The sequence below is a fragment of the Takifugu flavidus genome, chromosome 14, assembly GCF_003711565.1.
Source record: "Takifugu flavidus isolate HTHZ2018 chromosome 14, ASM371156v2, whole genome shotgun sequence".
Classification (NCBI taxonomy): domain Eukaryota; kingdom Metazoa; phylum Chordata; class Actinopteri; order Tetraodontiformes; family Tetraodontidae; genus Takifugu; species Takifugu flavidus.
In genome coordinates, this window is record NC_079533.1 from 608169 (window position 1) to 633190 (window position 25022).

A 25022-nucleotide genomic window follows, 5' to 3' on the forward strand; every position below is an offset into this window, starting at 1 on the left:
CGCTCCGAAGCACCGCGGCAATACTCAAATTCAAACACCAGCAAAAGAGGAAAAATGGGAAAAAAGGAGGAAAAAAGGGGAGGGGGGAGGAAAGAGAGAGGAGGGGGGGAGGAAAGAGAGAGGAGGGGGGGGGGCAATAGAAAAGAGCAAAAAAAATATGCTTGTTGGAAATGTGCTCACCGAGCGGGAGTAAAATGTGGCGAGAAAAATGGGAATGTGGCTCAAAAGACAGTATGGCGGTGCGAGCCGGGACGCGGAGCCTTTTCTCCAGATGTCAGCCTCCAGTTCTGTCATGTGACTCATCCGGATCCCACTTCCAGCAATGAGCGCGCGGCGTCGAACAGCTGATGCTGGAAGCTCGCGGAGTGAGAAAGCGAGTATCCGGAACCTCCCACACCGCCGCCTGCGCCGCCGCCTGCCGCCGCCTGCGCCGCCGCCTGCCCGCCGGCGCCGCCTGCGCCCCCGCCGCTGCCCGCGCGCCCCGCTGCGCCTCTTTAAAGATGCGGGGCTCACGTGGCGTCAGCGCCGCCGCGATGTCCGCGCGCTTCCGTTCGGTGGGAGCGCGAGGCGTGCGGGGCGCCACGCGCGCGCGGGGGGGCAATATTAATAACACCCTGCGCAGTTTGACGCACGTACGGCGGGTTTTAAAGGTTTTTAGACGGGAAACGAACGGGTCAGCGAAAAGGCTCGTGTCTGGACACCGTATTCACCCTTTTGCATCTCTAAGAGGGCAGTTTGACACGTAAAGGTCAAGACGAAGCCAGGAGTTCACGACATTTGACGTGATTGTGCCTCCACGTGGTCCCTTAACTGCTAGCGTGAGTCTAGCTTCAACACGTCCGCCGTCAAACCCACATCTCCTCCCCGGAGATGCTTCATCAGACCTGGTCTCTAACGGGGACAGTTGCTGCGTGACTGATGGACAGAGTCCTCCTCTCTGCTCTCTGAAGCCCCTCTTCAGCTGCGGGCGGGGGCCACCTCGGCTCTGAAAATGGAGGTGGTCTGCACCAAATGTCTCTAGTCCAACAGTAAACCAGCACACGTCCCAGAGGGGACTATTAAACCGCCGCAGGCCGACTGTCCCACTTTAATCTCACGCCAGAGACCATTTCCAAGCGTGTCGTCTTCACCTCAGGCGGGGGATCACTGGACACCCCCCTGTCCCTGTGGGGGATGAAGACGAGCCACGTTCCTCCGGCGTTTAAGCCGAGGAAGTAAACAAAGAGCAAACAGACAGAACAGATCATTGGCAACAACGTTCACTTAGAACAGGGGCACAATTTAGAGCAAGCAGCAGCATTATAGCGGCGCCAAATGACTCCTTCATTCAGCAAATACCAGCCTGAGCAGAGCTGCTCACACTCCAGGGTCCTTTTCTTAATATGGCAGCGCTTTAAATGCACCTTTATTCTGCGGGAACCACTCCGGAGCTGCTTTGCACTTTCTTTTCCTGCCAATAAAGGTAAAGAGTAAACATGGTAGAAATCAGCAGAGCTGATCCAACACAAACATCTGTCACCGCGGCAACCCCGACACAAGCTAATAACGCTGCTCACTGCTGCTAATACCGCCCAGAAATGGCTACATTAGCCACATGATTGGTCGGCATTTGCCGTTGCTGCGGTAGAATGTTGGAATTTCATCCAAAACTGAAGGAAAAGAAGAGCGTTGCTGCAAATCTGAACCTTTGCTTTCGTCCAAAACATCTGAATTTGTGACTTTACGGGACAATTTCAGCAGACCAGGACTTCTTTACGTTTCCATTCACAACAAAATGACGGGTCATTTTAAACCGTCGCGCTGCTCTTTGAAGCACACGTTGTCTTTCTGCGTGACTGTGAAGCTAAAGGAGCGCTGCAGAGCGCGTTTTCTCTACGTGGTGATGTGAAGGATAAACGTCGACGCTAAAGTGAAGCTCTCACATCCAAACATCTCAGCTCAGCTCTTTCACAGCAGCCAGGTTGGGCTGACCCGTTTTAAACCTCCACAACAGCGGCGAGATCCTCAGAGATAGAAAATCCGTCACCTTCCGAAGGAAACACTCACGATTCAGCGTTCCTTTATGCTAACGCTGAAGGCTGCTGCTGCTTCGACACGACAGAATCTCCTTTCTGCTGATGCTCTCTGTCCCTGGTGCTGAACACCAGAACCAGGACCGGTTTACAGGTCCACCCCTGTGGGCCTGACCTGTAGAAACAGCCGAAGCGGCACCTATCTCCCCCTAGAGGAAGGCAAGTGTCACTACACCATATCTGACCGCCGCCGATGCTACTTTTGGTGAGTGCGATGCTACACAACGCTCATAATCTGTGGCAGCTAGCAGCGCAGCGGCAGAGATCGCCTCCCCTCCACCTCATTTGCTAACAAATATCAGCGAATACCCGGTTCGCCGCTGATCGCACCAGACAGGAAAGTAATATCGATGCATTAGCGTCTGACTGCAGTTGTCAGAGGGAATGCGGCGCGGGCTGGCGTAACGCACAGCGCTGTAGACAACTGTCACCATGCATTCATCACGGCGCCGGTCGCCACACACGTTCCCACTAAGCAGCTGGCTAAATTAATCACTCTCCCCGTCACATCCAGCCTCCGGGAGGAGCGGCGTAAAAGGCTTCACGGTCTCCGAGGAATTCGCTGGGTGTCCGTGATAAACCTCCCTTCAAGCGCCGCGTGTTTCCCTCCTTTATTGCCCCGTTAAGGCCTGTTAAGTTGGCAGGTTCGCTACTGTAACGTTTTTAAATCTCATTTAGCATTCCGCCTCAGCGCCACCTCGATCACCGCGGCTGTAAACCAGAGCCGACGGCCGGCGCTTCGCCCACGCCAGACGTGCCGGCGCGTGATTATCGACGCCTGAAGGCGTTCGGGACCGAAGCCACTGTCGGCGGCGCGGTTTCCGGAAGCTAACGGAACATCTGGAAGCGAAGCAGATGCTCGCTAACAGGAGGGAGGGGCCGCGCGGCGGCGTGACATCACACCTTTTACACTAGATGGCACATTTACGCCAATTTATCACGTTACAGCCGACGCCAAATCAAGCCGGCGTAGGTGGACTACGCTCACACGTGCACGGATCCAGCCTGGCGCCGCTCGTCAGTCACGCGGTGCGTCTGGGAGGGGCCTGGAAGGTCACCAGACCGGCCTTTATGAACATGTGAAATTAGACGCATCGATCACGCCGAGCTCGGCTCGCTAGCGCAGGGACGCCGCGCAAGGAAAATAGGCTAAACTCCACCCGGCTCCACGGCCGATAAGTCGGATAAGAGTGGGAACAGGAAACGCGGGGGAGCAGAGGCCTCGGGCCACGAGGAGCCAATCAGAAGCTGGGCTCCAAAACACGAGGGCGTTGGGTTCAACACGCAGCAAAAGAAGGAAGGAACCTCCCTGCGAGCTGTGGCACCGCCTCACACTTCCCTGTTTTGGGCCGACGTTTTTGTGCCAGATCAGACGGCTCGTTTCAGACACGCAAACACACACAAGCAGATGGACGGAACTCATTCACTTTATTGAGGCGACGGCGGATTCGTGTTCTTTCATCAGCGTTTCCTCCAGGAGTCTGCAGAAATAGTGCAGGATATTTGAATCAAGAACAAAGGGAGTGTGCACGCGGAAGTGTGCGGGGATCTAATGCTCGTTCCATTAAACGGGATACGTTGACAAGTCTGGAGCTCCTGCTGGAAGGATTATATAGAATAATGGTCTGAATGTCCTTGGCAGCCTCCCTGTGTTGCTGCTCATATCAGCACGATTCTGCTGCTGGTTTTAAACGGAGGCGTCGCGCCCCAAAACCCACAACGTGCACGTGCAGAGGGGAGACGCCGCCGGACGCGATGCACGTGGAGTCATGAGATGCGGCGACCACATCAGGACCTTCGCCTCCGTTAGCGCTTACATTAGCATCACGGGCGCTTCAGTGGGACGCCGCCAGGTTAAATCCGGCGCCGGGATCATGGATTTGGACCTTGTTGGTCGTTTTTTCCTCCCCTCACTCGCTTCTATTTCAGTATCAAATGACCTTTAATGCCGACTCAACATCCCTCCGCCGGCAGCTTTAATTGGGAAACCATGATTCCATCCACCCATTAGCTCCGACCTCCTCGCCTCTTCCCGCTCGCAGGGGGCCGCAGCTGATCTTTGATGTTAGCCGGGTCGCCCCGGAGTCTGGACCGGTTCATCACCGGCCTGACACACACACACACACACACACACACACACACCACACACACACACACACACACAGACCAGTTAATTGTCTGCCACCAATTAACGGGCCGGTCTTTGGAGCGCTGGGAACCCAGAGCTGCTCCGCCACGCCTGAAGTTTCCTTCTTTTCTGGCAAATTGCTCAGTTTCCAATCCATGTTGCTTTCCTCTCCCTCCTCCCCGCCTCCTCGTGGACCCTCCGGGGAATGTTTCGCAGCTCATTTTTGCCACCATTTTGCCCTTTTAGAGCATTTTGAGCAACAGGCAAGACAACCTGGAGCAGCTTCTTCTGTCGTCAACGCGTCGGGCAGGCTTCTTTTTTTTTTTTTCCACTCGCCATTACACTTCGCAGCTCATTGGCGAATCCCTCAGAGGATCTCCGGCAGGTTTCCAACTCTAAATGGGTTTTCAGACGCTTTTAAACACCAGGATGACGTCACAGACGAATGCGGCCAATCAGGGAGCAGAAGAAGAAGATATGAAAACACTTTTTTTTCTAAAATCCAGCAGTGAAGGAAGCTCTGGTCTCCGTGGAGACAAGCGTGGATTATAAATACGGCGAGGGCCAGTCACAGGAGACGTGAACGTTTCAGTGGCCCTCTGATCCAGGCGCTAACTTGAGACCCTCCGCCGGGACATTAGCATGTTAGCACCACATCCTAAACCAACCTTCCTTTGATTTTTCCGACCCCTTAAACCCCTGAAGGCGCCGATTGTTTATGGTGGCGCTCCAACCGAACAAACAAGCGTTTAGAGCCACAGGTCAAAGCAAACGTCACACAGAATCCAAAAAAACGGAGGCCAGGCTTCCGGAAGAACATGTGCCACCTCATTAGCAGCGGTCACATTAATTGTCTCATCGCGTGGGAATATTTCATTTCAGAGCGGAGCCGCGGAGCCGCGGAGCGCGGGGAGCGGGCGCGGAGCCGCGGCGGCGTGACCTTTGGAGCAGCAGGACGCTCCTGGCCAGGAGCATTGTCCTACTGAGACAGGCTGATTGTGCTCCTGCCCTTTTGATAATTAATTAATTAACACGAGTACACGACAGTTCATTTGTCTGCGCCGGCGTTCCGGGAGCGGCGGCCTTTCTGCACCTGTGGCTCCGCGGGAGGAACATCGCCGCACGTGTTCTCTGATCACGACAGCAGGAACCACCTTCGTTCTCCTCTCACTGGTGTCCTGGTGGGTTTCCTCATATGATCCAGGCTCCTCGGTCAGGCCCATGATGGGCCGGGTCACAGGGCGGCCCTGACCACCTCCCCTCCACCTGCTCCAGATCATCCAGCTCTTCCAGACTGTCCCTCCAGCAGGTCCAGGGATGGGAACCCTTGAGCCTCCTCAGCTGAGACCTTCCTCCAAAATAAAAGCACGCTTCATAAACTGAAGAACCCGACCTGTTGGAGTCGCCCGAAGCTCTCACAGATGGCGTCCTACGCTCCAGCATCGGGTCCTGCTGCACGCCAAGGGCCCGTTTCAGAAGACGAGGACTCGTGCTGAATTTTAATAGCTGAATTTGGGACGGCCCCCCTCCACCCGGATCGTCAGAAGAAAGAAACCATTTTAATACATCTGATTTCTCCGTTGCGGAACCACAGGTGTGGTCAAAGTCCCGGTCACAATCTCTTCTTCAACAGTGGTTCATTTCACAGCTGAGCGCAGCGGCACTGAAGCCACCAAAGATGCATGTTTAATGTGTTCCTCGCAGAACGTCTGCTGAAACCACTAAATTAGCTCAGAAGAAGCCCGCTTGTTGGGTGTCGGTGACGGGGTGTGAGGCTTATCTCCTCCTGGTGGATTTATGGAGGGTTTTACAGGCAGGAACGCCTTTTTGGGCGCTGCGCTAGCTCCTGCTTCAGGGAGCAGAAGCTGTCACCTGACAGTGGAAACGTGACCTTAATCTGCAGGACAGGACTCATCAGCAGGACATGATATGGTCCAAATAACAAAAAATGATCTCTTGTGTTACACACGGAAGAATAAAATGCTCTGCAACTTCTGTCAAGCTGTGAACCGCTCGCTCCTCAGAACGGGGGGGGTCCAACTCTCAGGCTGTGCCAGCGTGCACGTGGGACTTGTCCCCCTGCTGCAAGACCATAAAGTTTGCCTGCTTTTTTAAATCAGACGCTTCCTGGTTGGAATTGTTAGCGAGAATTCGCCTGCAGGATGCTAGCGTCCAGTGCTGCCCTGTGCTACGCTAGCTCCTGACGGTGATGTGGCTCGTGAAAGGATTAAACGAGCGGTGTTGTGTGTGTGTGTGTGTGTGTGTGTGGGCCCATCTCCAATCATCTCTCCCTCTCCAGCCAAGTGTGTGTGTGTGTGTGTGTGTGTGTGTGGGGGGGGGGGGGTCTAGTGGCCGTACTCTGCCATCCGATTCTGCAGCCGCCAATAGCTGAGCGGGCCCGCGCTGCCTTTGACGTCCACGGCGGTCTCACCTTAAACATGCGGGTGGGGGGGGGCGGGGCTCTTTCAGACTGTCGCCTGCTCTTGTCCCCGCCGCCTGCCCGGTGTAATGAATGGCTGCTGTGACGCCGCTGGCAGGTGAGCCCTGCAGCGAGCTGACTGGCGCCCAGCCGCAGCTTTGTGCCGCTGGGCTCTGGGCATTAAAATGCAGAGCTTTGTGCTGAAGGACGCAGGTTACAGCGACATGATTGATGCACGAGCGCTTCCAGATACTATCCTCCAATAAAAGCTTGCAAAGTGCTCTTTACGGCCCGAGTTTGGCTCATTGGAAAGAAGATAAAGTCGATTCATCAATTGGCGTTTACAGGTGGGGAATGCACATGTGCGGAGGATCAAAGGAGATCAAAGCAGCGCGCACGTCCTGCCTCCGACACCTTCATGCTACCTGCTCCGCTTCGCAGCGCCGGGAAAAAGAGCCCGACTGCGACAGGAACGCCACGCGTGCACGTCGGGGAGTTGTAGCCCGAATGCTAACAACATGAATATTACAGATCCTTTCAAAATGGAGGCATCGCACACAAGAGGCTCAGCCTGCGTCTAATTAGCACTCTCCGATTCTCCTCCAGCCACCCGGACGAGTCCGTTTTCTCCACAGTTTTCCGAAAAAAAAGAAAAAGGAATCGGAACGTGAAAACTGACGAAAGCGAAGCAGCCTTGTTTGTGTTTTACGCCTTCGAAAAGTTCCTGTTGAACAAAGGAGCCGTTCGTTAACACGCCGAGCGCCCGTCGCCGGCAGATTTGGCAAAATTGGTCGTGTCGCTAAGCTAGCGAAGAACATCTGCATATATGGAGGCTCCCGCAGCAAAGAAACACATCATTAAATATAACACATACAGAGCAGCACGCACACCGACGCACGGCGGAGGAAGAGCTGCCGCTTCCAACATCAATTTGCCACCATATTCTGTGGCTCAGGTGGTTACCATAGCGACACAGAGGTCAAAGTGTCCTCGGGAATATATCCGGAACCCGAAACGTTCCGCGTAGCGACAGAGGGAAAGGCCGAACGCTCTTAGACGACACTCAAACGGGCGCCGTTTATTCGGATTAATTAGGCTAGCTTCGTAATCTGGGACTGATGACATCACCTGGAGATCAAAGCGGCAGATTAATGCGAGACGTGCTGAGATTGCGTCCCGGTAAAGAGGTAATTAGGCCCGACTGCGACCCTCCTGCCCGCCGGGGCAACTGCGTTTTGAATACGAACCACGACCAGAGTGACCGGCACAGATAGGACGTAGCATCTGTAGCTAGCAACTGTGGTCGTATCAGAAGAAAGGGGTTGGACTCCACCATGTTAGACCCTCCCTATTAGTAATAAGTAATTAGAGAAACGAAGGTAAAACCTTTAGCCTGTTGAGAATTTAGCCTAGCATTAACAGCTAAGGTCATCTCTATAGTCAGCTAGGATCACCCTCGCTAGACCTGACGAGGGCTAATTAAGTGAAACCCTTTTTTGCAGTTAAATTGATGCGAGTCAAATCTCGACAACATTTTAGGTGATCCGTACAGATGCTACGAACGAGACGCAGGCTAACGCCTTTAACGTTCATCAACCAACACGCGCGAATGTGAAGAATCTGCAGAACTTTTACCACGAACAGCTTCTCTGAACCGTTAATAGCTCGCCATGCCGGTGACCTTTGACCCAGCTGGGAGTCCAGCCTCCAAACCTCGTTGCTATGGAGTGACGATGCTAACTAGTGAAGCCGGTTGGCTGTAGTTTGGTGTAATCACGGTGCCCTGAGCAGCAACTGTCAGGCTAAAAGAAGACGAGAGACGGATGAAAATAGATATTTTTGACGTAACTTTTGTGACATTTCCTTTGAACAAAGGAGCGGCTGACGTCTGGAGCCGGAGCTACGCTAATGCTAAAAGGTTTTTGTCTGCTCAGATCTGACCTTTGCCCAAATCTGTGCGTCAAAATGACAAAAGGAATCATATTCAGAGTGAAAGCTGCCATCTGTGCCGAATCTACGTGCGCATTTAACTCTTTTCGACTTTCTTCAGCTTCTACTTTGTGATGGAATCATCCCTGAAATCATCAAAGAGCATCAAAGCGGCGAGCAAGCGCGTTCTGATCGGCTGGAGCGAGTGTCTGTCTTAGGCTATTAAGTGTAAACTTATGGATTAAACCCGTTCATTTATCATTCATTTCATGTTGACGTCGTTCTCTTTCTCATCTTGAAGAAGAAAAATCAAAGAGAAAAAAAAACAAAAAAAACCAACAGCATAAAATACATGAAAGCTAATTAGCTGTTTTCCTGGAGCTGGAGCTTTGCTAGCTTATTAAGTTACAATTAAAGTCACAAGAACTTGAGCTCGTCAGGAAATCGGGGTCACGTCGAGGTCAGAAAGGGGAAAAACTGTCTCCGGAAAAGCTCCGGCTGTCGGTGGCGGAGCCGGAAGAGGTGTGAAGGTTTCCGACGATTATCATCGAGGGTCCAGAGATGCCGGCTCACAGAGAGAGCTGCCTCGGAACGGGAGGGAAAGCTTCACGGAGGCCGAGAGGACGGTCCGATAAGGCGTCTTAAGTCCTTGCCAGGGCTTCCTCTATGCTGGAGGAGTAATCATAAAAGGCAGGAACAGATAAGGTTCGGGAAGAGTCGCCCTTTTATTCCAGCCAAGACAAAATAGAAGCATCCGTCCAGCCGCTAGCGCTCAAAACCCCTGGAAGTTTAGGAATTATTAATGGGATTAAGCCTTAAGGAAGCTGAAGCCTGGGACAAACCCACGTTTCCCTTTTTTTTCCCTTTGAAAAAATGGTGATGCAGCAGATGAGCGGGAGTTGACTGGCTTCAACCAGCTACCGTCTCAATGTCTCCAGCCCATAGTCTGGATTCTCTACGAGATCAGACAGCAGCTTCACTCCTGAATCCTGCAGCTGGTTCCCACTCAGGTCCAGTTCTCTGAGATGGGAGGGATTGGACCTCAGCGCCGAGGCCAGAGAGCCACAGCTGATCTCTGATAAGCTGCAGCGCCTTAATCTAAATAAAGAAGGGAAACTTTTATAAGGTTATAAGTGAAACCAGTATTCATCTGAAAGGTTAATCAAAGGCATGATCTGTAAATATTTAATTTAGTTCCAGGTTAAAAAATGATAGTAATATGTAATGACCACAATTCCAACCTCTCAGGTTTGCACTGTTCCAGAGGAGAATATATATTGTTCTGGCCCTCACTCTTCCCAGGTTCTCCCACCTCTTTCCCTCCCATCTCATCATGGAGATCCATCTCACCTGTGGCTCATCTTTAAAGGCACAACCTGTCTTAGATGACTTCCTGTCTCCCTAGTTTTGTCTAATTTTGGTTACCATCTGTCGGCTTTTTCATTGTCCTTAAATCAGTTTATCATGAATAAGTGGTCCCCGTGTGGCCCCCCCTCCTGAAGGAACTGGGCACAACACACACACTCAGAAAGTGTGAGGACCCTCGGATGGAATAATGGACATTTTTGAGAATGGTGTTTACCCCAGAGTTTCCAGTCGGCAGTTTGGATCCTGGAGAAAACCACAGAGCAGCTTCACTCCTGAATCCTGCAGGTGGTTCCGACTCAGGTCCAGTTCTCTGAGATGGGAGGGATTGGACCTCAGCGCCGAGGCCAGAGAGCCACAGCTGATCTCTGATAAACTGCATTCCTTTAATCTGAAAAATGCAGGATGAGGTTATACGGTGCAGGTCTGCATGTTATCTGCGTCAGTACTAAACCTACGTTAGTTCTTAGTTGGGTCAGTCCTGAATTCACGATATTACAAGGAATTTTTTTAATGTGGTGCATCACAGCAGTGTTGAGAACAGCCTCACTTCACCATCTTAGCAGCTGGTATATAGGTAGAAAAATGAAGACTGACCTGAGCGTCTCCAGTTTACAGTTTGGACTCTCCAGTCCAGAACAGAGCCGCTTCACTCCTGAATCCTGCAACGTGTTTTCGCTCAGGTCCAGAACCCTCAGATGGGAGTGGTTGGACTTCAGAGCTGAGGCCACAGAATCACAGCTGGTCTCTGATAAACTGCAGCTCCTTAGTCTAAAATAACAATTATTTTGAGAGAAGACAAATAAAAATCAACATGTACCAGAGCAAAACACAGCTTCAAGCAACAAACCTCTGGTCCTGCACCGGCTTATCTGCCGTATGTTCCTATTTTGGGTTCTTTCAGGGCGGTTGGACAAGATCTACAGCGTATGTAAAGTGTGTGTAGGTCAAAATACCTTCCAAGTTTGTGAGACCACATTTCTCAATAGCACTCAACTCTTGTCAGGAGTTGGGACAAAGCGACCCACTCCTGATAGCTTGTGGGCGATGCTGCAGCGACCCTGCAATCCCTACACTCTCTGGTGAAACCAAATCAAAGGTTTTAGAACCTGATGGATGCTGGAAGGGTGGCTATAGTCTGGACGCATCGTTCCCCTGACTGCACATTTCTCCAACAATGATTGGCAGCTGGTGTCACTTGTTCTCCAGATGAGAGAAGGAAAGAGAGCCCCCCCACAGTGTGATTGATTGCCCCACTGCAAGCTCAATGCTGCCAGAAAACATTGCAGGAGCATCAATTCCCCTCAGGGCATCAACAAGGAGCTCAGGAAAAGGTGCAGCTGCCACCTACTAGAGACAAGCACACTGAGCTGAGATTCAAAGCCCTCTCCTCCCAAGAGAAGAGCTTGTTTGTTGGAGGCTCTTCTAGGCGATACCTGGTGCCACAGCTCCAGCTCAGCCCGTCTCTGGAGCTGAGGTGGAGCTTAGCAAGTTTCATGGTTCTCCACCACTTCCTCTCGCTGAGGACCTTCTCAGCTGGTGGTTTCTGCTCCACCTTCCAAGTTGAGCAGGTGATACTTCTGCATTCCTGCCACCAGTGTCTCTGCAGAAAGAGTCTTCTCTACTGTTTTATATTAGATTGTATAAAATGAGGATTTTTGGCTGATGTCTTAGATGTTGTTGACTAAGAGCAGGTTTTTCTTTAATAACATAGAAAGATTCGATGAGAAGAGCAAATGTATTATTTTACGAGCTCCTTCCACTACTATTATATGCACATACTTCCATATTGTCTTAGATTGCAAGCTGCATTTATTGCATCGTTCATAGAAAGTCATATTTGTGAGGAGAGAAACTCAAATAAGGTCATTTTCTTTAATGACCATTACAACAGAAGGAGGCGATGAACAAACAGATTTATCTAAAAATGTGTGTGAAAACTTATGGATGGAAACATTCTGAGAACTGTAACACTACGTTTATAACAAAGATCAAACATGGAAACAGTTATTGTCTAACTAGTTACACCTGGGAAAGTACTGGATCATCTCTGACTGACCTGAGAGTCTCCAGCTCACAGAGAGGATCCTGGAGAGCACCACAGAGCTGCTTCACTGCTGGATCCTTCAGCTGGTTCCAACTCAGGTCCAGAACCCTCAGATGGGAGGGATTGGACCTCAGCGCCGAGGCCAGAGAGTCACAGCTGATCTCTGATAAACTGCAGTGTCTCAGCCTGGAAAAGGAATAAATGGGGCAAATAAAAACACATTTCTAAATCTGAAAATGAAGAGAAAAGCAGAAAATGTAAAGAAATTTAGAAAAGACCAACAGAGGCCTCCTGACCTGAGCGTCTCCAGTCTGCAGTTTGGATGCATCATTCCAGAAGACAGTAACTTTACGTCGGCATCTGTCAGGCTTTGGTTCCAGCTTAAGTCCAGCTCCCGTAGATGAGAAGGGTTTGACGTCATTGCTGAGGCCACAACTTCCCAATGACTCGTTGAAAGAAAACTACCAGACAGTCTGTTGTGTATGAAACAAAAATAGTGAGTCAAACTTTGGGATTTCTCATCAACTTATCTGAGAATCTACCTCAACACAATGTAGCTCATTTCCTGGAAAAGCTAAATTCAACACCGTAGAGCAACAGTTTGAACGACCATCAGATCTGAAATGCAACTGAATTATTCTCAACATTTGTCTTATTTTAGAACAGCTCATAATTACTCAATATTTAAAATGATTATAGCAAATGGTTTAAAGAAACGTGCATCTTTTTATCTGTCTATCGGCTCTTTGGATATTTTGCATTTCATCCAATTTGTACGATGGTGCGTCAAGTCTTAATTCAGCGATCCGATCGATGACATCAGAGTCTCTGGTTGCATCGATTGCCCTCAGCTTCTGTTATATCTGCCTGTTTTCCTTCAAATCATTTTCACTGCACCTTTTGTTGCTAGTGATGAAGTTGCCACCTAACGGGTGTGGAAAGGCTCAAACAACTTTGTGGGTCACATAAAGGCTCCAAACGGAACCGCCACAAAGACCTAAAACACCCATTTAAACCAACGAGGCCGGCTGTTTTTACGTTGAACAAATGAAGCAAAATAGTCACGTGTCATTAGTTAAAATGTGTTTTTCTGTCGTTAGAATACGATGTAAACAAACAAACAAAAGTGATTTAATGACATGACAGTAATTTCATGATAGTCAGTTAACTTGTGGCTCCTATTATTCCTGCCTTATGTTGGTTTGTCTGGATTGACCTTTGAACTTATATCCAGCCAGTGTTGAACATTTCTGGATGAATTGTTGTTGTTTTTAATTTATGGACGCTGCAATGGAGATAAAGAATTGAAGGAATGACCACTGGAGGGGGTATTGCTACCTGACATGATCCACTCGCTTGATTTAAACGCCGATGTCCGGCCCCAAAAATCTTTACTTACTCGAACTTCCTGCAGTTCCTCACAGCTGGAATCAGGCGACGTCGTCCCTCCACTGAGGTGTTGTACTGCTGCAGGTCCAGCTCATCCAGAACCTCCTCTGACATCTGCAGCAGGTAGGCCAGAGCTGAACAGTGGATCTCTGACAGTCTCCTCTCTGATTTCTTCTCTGACTTCAGGAACTCTTGGATCTCCTGATGGACTGACTGATCCTTCATCTCCATCAGACAGTGGAAGATGTTGATGCTTCTGTCTGGGGAGATTCCACCACTGTTCTCCTCCTTCAGGTTGTTGAGGACCTTCTGGATGGTTCCTGGGTGGCTGTTCCTCTGATCCAACAGTCCACCCAAGATCCTCTGATTGGACTCCAGAGAGAGACCATGAAGGAAGCGAACAAACAAGTCCAGGTGGCCATTTTCACTTTTGAGAGATTTCCTTAGTGCTCTCCTGAGGAAGTCATCAAGAGATGTGACTGGATTGTTATTAAACAACCCAACAAACCTGGAAAAGGGGTTTGGTTTAGAATATTTTAGGAACTGACTTATAACCACTGTGTCTTTCCTGGTGTAACGGTGGAACATGTAGACGGCAGCCAGAAACTCCTGAACGCTCAGATGAACAAAGCAGTAGACTGATTTCTGGAAGATCACACTCTCTCTCTTGAAGATCTCTGTACAAACTCCTGAGTACACCGACACCTCGGAGACGTCCAGTCCACATCGCTCCAGGTCTTCTGAGTAGAACATGATGTTTCCTTTCTCCAGATGTTCAAACGCCAGCCGACCCAACTTCAGAAGGAGTTCTTTATCAGCTTCAGTCAGTTCCCTGGTCTCTGCTTTCCTCCATACTTCTGCTTCTTCCTCTTTATCTGAACCCTCAGGAAGTGTGAGTAGAGGTCAGTCAGGGTTTTGGGCAGCTCTCCTCTCTGGTCTCTGGTCATCATGTCCTCCAGAACTATAGCAGTGATCCAGCAGAAAACTGGGATCAGACACATGATGTGGAGGCTCCTGGAGGCCTTGATGTGTGAGATGATTCTCTTGGACAGATCTTCATCACTGAACCTCCTCCTGAAGTACTCCTCCTTCTGGGAGTCAGTGAAGCCTCGTACTTCTGTGATCCTGTCAACACACGAGGGAGGAATCTGATAGGCTGCTGCAGGTCTGGAGGTGATCCAGATGAGAGCTGAGGGAAGCAGGTTCCCCTGGATGAGGTTCACCAGGAGCACCTCAACTGACGATACTTGTGTGACATCAGAGATGACCTGATGCTTGTTGAAACCCAGTGAAAACCTGCTTTCATCCAGGCCATCAAAGATGAACAGAAGTTTCCAGACAGTCAGATCTTCTGCTCTGATCTTCTGTAATGTTGGATGGAAAACATGAAGCAGTGAGAGAAGACTGTGCTGCTCATCTCTGATCAAGTTCAGCTCCCTGCATGAGAGCGGAAGCACCAGACTGATGTCTTGGTTCTCCAAACCTTCTGCCCAGTCCAGACTGAACTTCTGCACTGAGAAGGTTTTTCCAACGCCGGCGACACCATTGGTCAGAACCACTCTGATGTGTCTCTGTTGCTCAGATAAGACTTTGAAGATGTCCTGGCACTTGATTGGAGTGTCCTGGATGTTCTTCTTGGAGGTTCTCTCAAGCTGTCTCACCTCATGTTGTGTGTCCACCTCCTCACTTTGTCCCTCAGTGATGTAGAGCTCAGTGTAGATCTTGTTCAGCAGGGTTCCACTTCCTGCTTCATGAGTTCCTTCAGTCACATGTTCACATCTTCTCTTCAGACTCATCTTATGACCTTCTATCACCTCCTGCAGATCACTTCCTGAAAACAAGTAAACCAATGATTTCCATCTATAATAAATCATCAACACAACTCCAAATTCATGACATCACAAATTAAATCTCATATTGAACAGTTTTACTTTGTTTGGGCTTCATTTCAGCATCTCCAGATCTGCTTCCAGATTGTGAACAAGAGGACTCTCCTGGTGGAGCTGACTGGTCCCAGTTTGATAGGATGTGCTCCCCCCTCTCACTATGAAACACATCTCTATTAGTCCTTTGATTTATAGGATGCAAGAACCTGATCAAGACTCAATATTGTTCCAGCATTTATGTCTGAATTCATCTTTCAGTTTAAACCTGATTCTTGTTTCTAATCAACAATATTCACATTAAGTCTGTAACTATATGACTGTCTGAGGTTTAAGTGTTAAACATCTCCAATAATAAACTCACAACCTGCTGCTGTTAATGTGACTAACAGCTGCCACACAAACACATCATCACGCTTTAGTTTTCTTACATTTCCTCTGAACTTCTGAAGTTAAACACATCATCTTTGGACCGGTCACTCTTCAGGGACACCCTGCTGGGCACTGTGGACTCTGCTCTGTCCTCGTCCATCCTGAGGAAACATCAGAAATAGTGATGAGACTGTGATGAAGGTAAATAATCTGTAGAGGTTGGAGTTAAATAATCCCAATTCACTGCATTTTTATCAAACAGGAACATTTCTAATCCATTCTGAATAACAACTGAATCAATAAATCAATGATGTCTCTGTATAACTTTCATGTTTTCAGAGTTTAAGCTGCTTTTTTTAACTGTTCCCTGCAGTGAGAAAAGAACTGGCACCTTTTCCAGCCCCTCATCCTGCAGCACTGAATGTGCTCTAAAGTTCTTTCCAGAGCAAACGTCTCTGCACTTGCAGCAACATGTTGTAGTCATGGATCCGTGAGGAGAACCGGATACAGGAAACGCCCCCACTTTGATCCCAAAACCCAACTGGTGGCCAACGGTGGTCCGGCAACGACGGGGACGCTGGTCCATCGGGCCCACAACACTGGTTTTCCACAGGCCAACATGGTGAAAGGACTGTCTTCAGCTCAGCCACTAAATGATCTGGTGCTACATAAACATACTAGTCAGGACTTTTTAACTCCCCTCATTTGTTCCTGTGAGAAGAATTATTGTTATTACTATTATCGTTTCAATGCTATAGTAAGTATAGTAAGTAGATTTAGAATGTTTAATCAAAAAGAATGTATGAGTGTTTGACTCAAGTATTGTAGCTGTTATGTTCCCAGCACTGGGAGGTATCATGTTCAAGGACACGAGGAAGTCGTAGAGATAGGAGGAGAAGGAATCATGAAGTTGTTTTGATACCAATGTTGTGTGAACCAAATAAAAGAGGAGAGCGAGCAGCAGACTGACGGAGTTGAGAGAGGAAGCTTGAACTGCTCGTCGGCTCTCCCTTGCAAGGCCTCCGGTTGTCTGTGTGGTTGATCTGAGTCTAGTAAACGAACAGCGCGGGTGACCAAACATCACCCTCACAAAAATTGGTCCTTCGAGCCGGATCCCAAGACCTGGAGAGGAGCGCCGTGGGACGACCGAACGCCGAAGTCTGCGCGCAGCCGGAGTCAAAAGGACGTCCGAAGTGAAAGACCTTTCATCACGAGTTGACGGAAGGCCGGTCTTCGTCCCTCCCAGGGCGACCATCTCCAGTGACGGGAAGAAGGCACTATAACAACTCAGAAAGAAACCATAGCGACAACGGAGTGAGTATAAGACACAAAAAGCGCTACACAGAAAATACCGCGGTATTGCCTGCCTGGTCATCGGGAGAGAAGCAGAGGCAAGATACACCCGCCTCCTCGGAGGTAGAAGCCTGGTGTATACTCTCCTGATTAAAAAAGAGGGGTTATAAGGCCACGGCGGAGGGACTGAACTAGATATCCTGTATGGATTGAGGATTGTTCAGTCGGGAGATCAGGCGTCTCCATTCAAATATATAAAAACTGATAAATAAAGTGCAAACATGGGCAACCAACATTCCACAAAAGGTGCTGAATTCAAAAACCCAGCATCATGTAAACACATGGAAGACAAATATCCAGGTTCATGCTCATATGTTCAGCTGTGGATGACTAAGTTCGATTGGGATGGTAACTTAGACAGGCCAGGCAATATTATAAAATTAAAAGAAGTTACCATACTAACGGTACTGAAACACAGCAAGTCCTCATGTGCGTTAATGGCAAGAAATGGGGCACTGTTAGAGGAGATTGGGTCCCAGTGGATCCAGCCACTCAACAACCATGGCAGCCTGGCAGCCAAGAACTAAATGACAGACTTGACAGACTGTACGAGCGCATGCGAACTGCTTTTACCAGACGAGCTGACTACAGCGCCATTACGGCCACGAGACAAAAGACTGACGAAAGTTTTGAAGACTATAGCATGAGAATGAAAGATGTGTTCCGAAAAAATAGTGGAATTCCGTATGCGGAAGAACCAGAAGGTCCCTACCAACAGCAGTTAAAGCAAGCTATACATGGGGGATCAAAATCAGAGATAAAATCATGGGTAGAGAGACAATTAGTTGATTTCGGAACTTGTAACCTAAACCGCTATGAACAACATGCTATGCATGCTGAAAGACAATGCCAAAAGAGTAAGAATCAGTTAACAGACATGTTTTTCAATGCCAACCCTCTCCCAAGCCGAGGCCGCGGACGTGGGCGAGGCCGAGGCGGAAGGGGAGGAGGAGGCAACTCCCGTGAAAATGATCGGTGTCATTATTGTAAAAATTATGGACACTGGGAACGTGATTGCAAAAAGAAACAACGTGACCAGGGATACAATAGAGGACAGCAGCAAGGTTCTAATCCACCTCAACAATGACTAGAACCGGAAAAAGATGTCACAAAAATTAAAACAAATCAGGGCACAAAATTTGACCAATTTGAAAAAGATGACCTAGAAGATGTTTTAGATTTAGAAACCATCTTCCTGTTTGCTGAAGGCAAACCAGAAATACAACTGACCATGTTAGGTAATTCTTTAACATTCTTAGTAGACACGGGTGCAGGTAAATCAGTAATTAGAGATCCAATAGCCCTGAAACCAACTTCTACACAGATTTTTGTGAGATCAGCAAATGGTCTCGTAACTAAAGAAAGAATGTCAGTTCCTGTAGATGTTTGTGACCCTGTAAGTGGAATCACACTTAAAGCCCCTTTCGTGATCTCCACCACATGTCCCGTAAATCTATTAGGAAGAGATCTTATCTCTCAGCTTCAGTTGATGATCCGTACCACAGCCGAAGGAATGTGGTCTGTAGATAGAATGGTTGATTTGTGGGTAAGGGAAGGAGGGACGTGCAGTAAATACTGGTCACTCAACATTCCTGAAAAGCAGCCCCCTCCATTCTCTGACCCAATCACTATGATATATGGTAAAGCTCTGTCATACTTACAGCCTGAAGCCCAGCTCCACAATCAAACTGACCTGCATGTAACCATGCACGTGGAGCGCACTGGTGGATTCTGTAAATCAGACCCACACGGCACATCAAGCTATGCAGAGAAGTTTGCTAAACTCAAAGATCCACAAATGATTGTAATTATGCACCTATATGTGTGTGGTCAGACAGCTGTCTGCACGGCAGGAAGCCTTTCCACCGAAGCAGCAGCGCTATTCAAAGTGTCAGGTTCTGTACCACATGTTTCTATTGCTAAACCGCTTAAGAAAAGATGGCAAGACTTGGGATGTGACGTAAAACACTGGAGCAGCCTGCCCTATAGGCCTAAGGGTGAGGTTGATTTTAATGATCAGTTCCAGGTGTGGCGTATTCCCCTTAAAACATGGTTGCTGACACATCCAGCAACGCACCTTACAGACCAGAGTTCATGAGAAGAAGACATCTTCCTCACGCAGGAGGAAGAGGAGAAGCTGAAAGAGCTTCCCCCTGAATTATGGTCGGAAGGACCTGCGGATGTAGGTCTTATAAAAGGAGCAGAACCTGTAAAAATAATCCCTAAATCAGATTATAGACCATTTCAGAGGCAATATCCCCTTAAGACTGATGCACAGGAGGGTATTGTTCCGATATTTAACTCACTGCTTAAAGCAGGAGTCATCAGAGAGTGTCCTGAGTCCCCTGTAAATACACCCCTATTTCCAGTAAGGAAGTCACCACCATCTACCGGCTGGCGGATGGTGCAGGACCTGCAAGCTGTAAACGCTGCAGTGGTCCCTAGGTCTCCTTTAGTCGCAGATCCATACACCCTGCTGAATGACTTAAACCCTGAACATCAGTGGTACACGGTGATCGATGTATCCAAGGCATTTTTCTCTGTACCAGTACATCCAGACAGCCAGTTTTGGTTTGCATTTACGTTTCAGGGACGAAGGTACACCTGGACAAGGTTACCTCAGGGCTACTGTGAGAGTCCCACAATCTTTTCTCAGGTAATGATGTCATCATTAGCTAAGTTTAAACCTCCGTGTGGAAGTCAAATCCTCGTCTACGTGGATGACATCCTCATGGCGTCAAAAACAGAGGCAGATTGTTGGTCAGACACGCTAGCATTGCTACACTGGCTAGCCGCTCAAGGCCATAGATTAAGCAAAAGTAAACTGCAGCTGGTGAAAGAAGGAAAGTGGTTTATCTGGGCCATGTTTTGACACATAATGGCAAAGCTATTCTCGAGTCGAGGAAAACAGCAGTGCTTGAAGCCCCAAAACCAAAAACAAAGAAGCAGACGATGTCATTCTTAGGACTTGTGAATTTTTGCAGATCATGGATCTTAGATTATGCGAAAATAACTGCCCCTTTACAAGCATTGATGTATGATAATCCCTAGCAATGACTGATGTGTTAACTTGGACCCCTGAAGCTGAAGAAGCATTTACACACACAAAGCAGCCCTTGTAGGTGCTGGAGTGTTAAAGCTGCCAGACTATCAGAAGCTTTTGAGCAGGTCGTAGATTGCAAAGGTAATTTTATGACTTCAGTTTTGTTGCAAAAACACGGAGATAAGAGGCAGCCAGTGGCCTATTACTCCCACAAGCTAGATTCCGTAGCTTGTGCACTCCCGCCATGCGTTAAAGCAGTGGTGGCAGCATCTGAGGCAGTAAAAGCCTCCGCAGGAGTGGTGCTATATCATGAGCTAACTTTGCTAGTTCCACATGCAGTGTCAATACTGCTGCTACAAAGTAAGATAGCGTTCCTGTCGCCCGCACGTCATCTTTCCTGCATGGCAGTGTTGCTGTCTCAGCCGAATCTGACGATTCGTCACTGCACGACCTTAAACCCAGCGACGCTGCTACCCACCACAGAAGAGGGACACCAGCACAACTGCCTGGATGAGGTCTCCACCAAGGTCCTGCCGCGACCAGATCTCAGTGATGTCGCGTTGACTACAGGACAGACACTCTTTGTGGATGGATCATCGAGAAAGGATGACTGTGGACGCACTAGAACTGCCTATGCAGTCGTCACAGCAACTGAGGTGGTGGAGGCGAAATCACTTCCCTCCTCCTATTCTGCTCAAGCTGCAGAACTCGTCGCACTCACACGTGCTGTGAACTAAGCAAAGGACAAGATGTTACCATTTATACAGATAGTCAATATGCTTTTTCCACGCTTTTTGTGTTTGCTCAACAATGGAATTTAAGAGGGATGAAAACGTCGACCGGCAAACCGGTCATGCATGCAGAACTGTTAAAAAAGTTATTGGCAGCAGTACAGCAGCCACGTAAAATAGCTGTATGTAAATGCACTGCACACACTAAAAACACAGACGCAGTCTCACAAGGCAATGCCTGTGCTGACAGAGCCGCAAAGGCTGCAGCAAATAACAACACACTTCTTGATAATGAGGAATCATTTACCTTAGAACCTGCAGATAATGATATTCTAAAAGAAATGCAACAAAGTGCTCCAGAAAAGGAAAAGGCCACGTGGAAGAAGCGAGGAGCCAAACTGGATGACAAAGGACTGTTAACCATAGGAAACAAGCCAATCCTTCCCCGGAATATGCATAAATGGGCAGCATTAGTGAGCCATGGGCCATGCCATGTCTCAACAGGAGGGATGGTACAGATGGTTAATGAACATTATTACACTATAGGATTTCATACCTACTCAAAAAAATTTTGTTCACAATGTGCTATTTGTGTAAAACACAGCCCACAGGGAGCCCTTAAGGCCCCTGCAGGCACTACACCATTACCAAATCATCCATTTCACACAGTTTTTCTAGATTTTATTCAGCTAACACCATGTGAAGGTAAACAATATTGTCTAGTAGTGTTAGATGGATTTACTAGGTGGGTAGAAATCTTCCCCACAGCAAAAGCAGATGCACTGACAGTAGCAAAAGTCCTATGTAGAGAGATCATTCCCAGGTTTGGCATCCCGAAGGTCATCTGGAGCGACAATGGAAGCCATTTTGTAAATGAGATAGTGAAAACTGTAGGAGTAATTTGGACATTGATTTGAAGAATCACTGCGCATACCACCCTCAGAGTGCAGGGTTGGTTGAAAGAGTCAACGGTACTATTAAGAACAGACTGAAGAAATGTATGGACGAGACAGGAAAGAACTGGATTTTTGTCTCGACCTGGTGAAATTATGGATGCACATAACACCACACAAGAAAACAGGCATCACACCCTTTGAAGCATTATATGGGCGGCCTTATTGCCTACCATACTTTGCAACAACAAATGAGTTAGAACATGTTGAGGAAACAATAGCAGATTATCTGAAAAAAGTGTTACTCAACCGATGTGTGAATACTGTAAATGTTCTGCCTAGTCCTGTGTCTTCCACAGATTCCACCCCCCAGGAACCCATTCAACCGGGCGACTACGTGTGGGTGAAGAAGTTTGTGCGGAAGAGGTGGAACACGCCTAGATGGGAAGGTCCTTATCAAGTACAGCTGACCACAAAGACTGCAGTTCGAGTGGACGGGAAAACTGTCGTGGATACACCTTTCCCATTGTAAGAAACAGAAAATTCTTCCAGGTGAAGGCGAGGGAGCAGTGGCGGACTCTCCGTAAACGGCTGACGGCCTGTATAGGTCCAGCAACGGCTGAACCCCGTCAGAACCTGTGAAGAGGATCTAAAAGGAAAAATGAAGTTGTTCTTCCTAATGTGGTGAGTGCTGTGACGGCGGGACTCGTGAGTTTTGGTCTTTGGAATTTCCGACAGGAGGGAGGTAATCAGGGACAGAAAGATGCTCTGTGACAGGATGAGAGCTACGCGCGCGCTAAACGCACCGTAGTTAGCCACTTAGAACATTCGTGGTTAGAACAAAATCCAGAGTCCTCACACATTTATGGTTTGAATACATGGTGGCGCTATGCTAATTTCACAGCTCGGACACAGAATCATTCTCGTTGTTATGTTTGTTCTATGCTACCAGTTTCCGTGCATACACCGCGAGTAACTGCTGAACCAATGACAGGGAGTGTAGGACAGTGCTTTGTCCACATAGGGCTAAGCCGTGACACGAACTTCACACTCAAGTTGTTGGACGGAACGTGGTTCACTCGCAGCAACTGCCCAAGAGCCACTACGGACAATGACAGGGAAAGCCAACAGATTCAGATTCCCTGTGCTAGGTGCAATAAATCACACATACTGTTATGCACGAAGTGGTGGTAGAGACTTAGGGTCATTACACAAGGATGTCTGTAAAGTTGTTTATACGTCATGCGCACTGGGAGTCAATCGTGATGTGAGGTTTAACACTCCAACTGGTCGGCCTTATCGGAGAACGTGTCTACAGCAAAATAAAAGTTCCGAACAGTGTGAACAGGAGTGTATTGATGATCCCCGGCACTTATGTGGTGTATATACCTTAGATGAAGCAACACAGAGGTGTCCAGAAGGTTATAACTGTACATGTAACTATCCCGCTTTCGCGCCAGGAGACAAAGGTACGCAATTAGTGGATAAGGGATGGTGGTTATGTGGACACAATGCGTATGCAGACCTACCAGCAAACTGGTCAGGAGTGTGTGCTCCAGTACATCTCAAGGATCACACAGTCATAATTTATGCTGCTAATGCTAGCTCTGCACCACAGTTGCGTTCCAGGAGAGATTTGAATGACGAGTTCAAACCACATGACTCAGTGTGGGGCACAGATGTACCACGAGAGTTTAAGCATTGGCCAACCGGAAATAAAGTGATCATGACACTCTTTCCGTGGCTAGGAATAGGAAAGAACATATTGAGATTGGAAACAGTTGATTACAGGTTGAAAGTATTTACTAATTTGACAAAAGTTGCTCTCACTGGAGTCAAGGAAGAAATAACAGCGCTAAGACTGATGACCATGCAGAATAGGATGGCCTTAGATCTCATAACGGCCCCCCAGGGAGGAGTTTGTGCAGTGGTAGGAGATTACTGTTGTACGTTCATCCCAGAGAATGATGCGGACGGTCACCTGATAGATAGCGCATTGAAACATTTAACTAACTACAGAGAGCTATGATTGACGATGGTAGTCCCCCACCAGACTGGCTTACAGGAATGTTGTCAAGGTGGAGGGAACTGTTGTTCAAGATAGGAATGATGATAGGGATAGTGCTGCTAGTATTAGCCATACTAGCTTGCTGTGTAGTACCTCTTGTTCGGGGTTGCATTGGCCGGCTCGTGGGATCAGCTGTTACTAGTACTTTGCTGCAGGTGGAAGAACGATCTCTACTGGACAACGATGAAGAGGAATCAGAAGAAGAATGGACAAATGTGATGCAAGATGTAAATGAAATGTTTGAGATGTCTTAAGCTGTACACATGTTGAACTCTGAGTGTAAGAAATGTGTTTCTAGGAAAATGACGTAATGCATTTAAATTTCATGAAATGAAATGATGTAATACTGACAATGAGAATCTAGACGCATTTAACGATAAACAGGAGGGAAATGTGAGAAGAATTATTGTTATTACTATTATCGTTTCAATGCTATAGTAAGTATAGTAAGTAGATTTAGAATGTTTAATCAAAAAGAATGTATAAGTGTTTGACTCAAGTATTGTAGCTGTTATGTTCCCAGCACTGGGAGGTATCATGTTCAAGGACACGAGGAAGTCGTAGAGATAGGAGGAGAAGGAATCATGAAGTTGTTTTGATACCAATGTTGTGTGAACCAAATAAAAGAGGAGAGCGAGCAGCAGACTGACGGAGTTGAGAGAGGAAGCTTGAACTGCTCGTCGGCTCTCCCTTGCAAGGCCTCCGGTTGTCTGTGTGGTTGATCTGAGTCTAGTGAACGAACAGCGCGGGTGACCAAACATCACCCTCACATTCCCCTCTTCAATTATTTCTATGATCCAAGTCCTCAAAGATCACTGCTCTATTTAAAATAGATGAAAGAAATGACACCCACTCCTGCATTTCTTTCACAGTGGTTCCACAACATAGAACAATAAACCACTGGAGAAAACGTGCAACATGAACCCAAAATCCTGTTGGTGTCCTGTGATCCTGTGTGGATTTAGTTATTTATTTATTGTCTTAAATTGGTCCGGCTGAGAGATGCTAACTTGCCCACGATTAGATGTTGTTTGACAGGTAATACCAAAATATCCAGCTGACCTGACTGTTGAACAGCTCTAATAACTCTAAGAGCTTTTCACCTGTCACAAAAAATTTTAAATGTTGTCAATACCTGTTAAGACTCTCTAACAACGTTAACAGCATAATACTCACTTTACACTCAGCTTGTCGCTCTTCCTGCTTCGTCTGAACAGAATACTTTCACTTTTAAAACCTAATCAGCAGCTTTATGGCGTATATATTACTACCATTAAAGCGTTCTGGGAGGGTTTAAAGTTCTTTTAGGATCAGTAGCAAAGAGCAGAAA

The 25022-nt window shown here is 47.9% G+C and overlaps 1 pseudogene; it reads right to left on the reverse strand.

Moving 5' to 3' along the window:
* Window positions 1–9254: 9254 nt before the first annotated feature.
* The window catches only part of LOC130538217 (NACHT, LRR and PYD domains-containing protein 14-like), a 141114-nt pseudogene continuing 125346 nt past the window's right edge, over window positions 9255–25022 (reverse strand).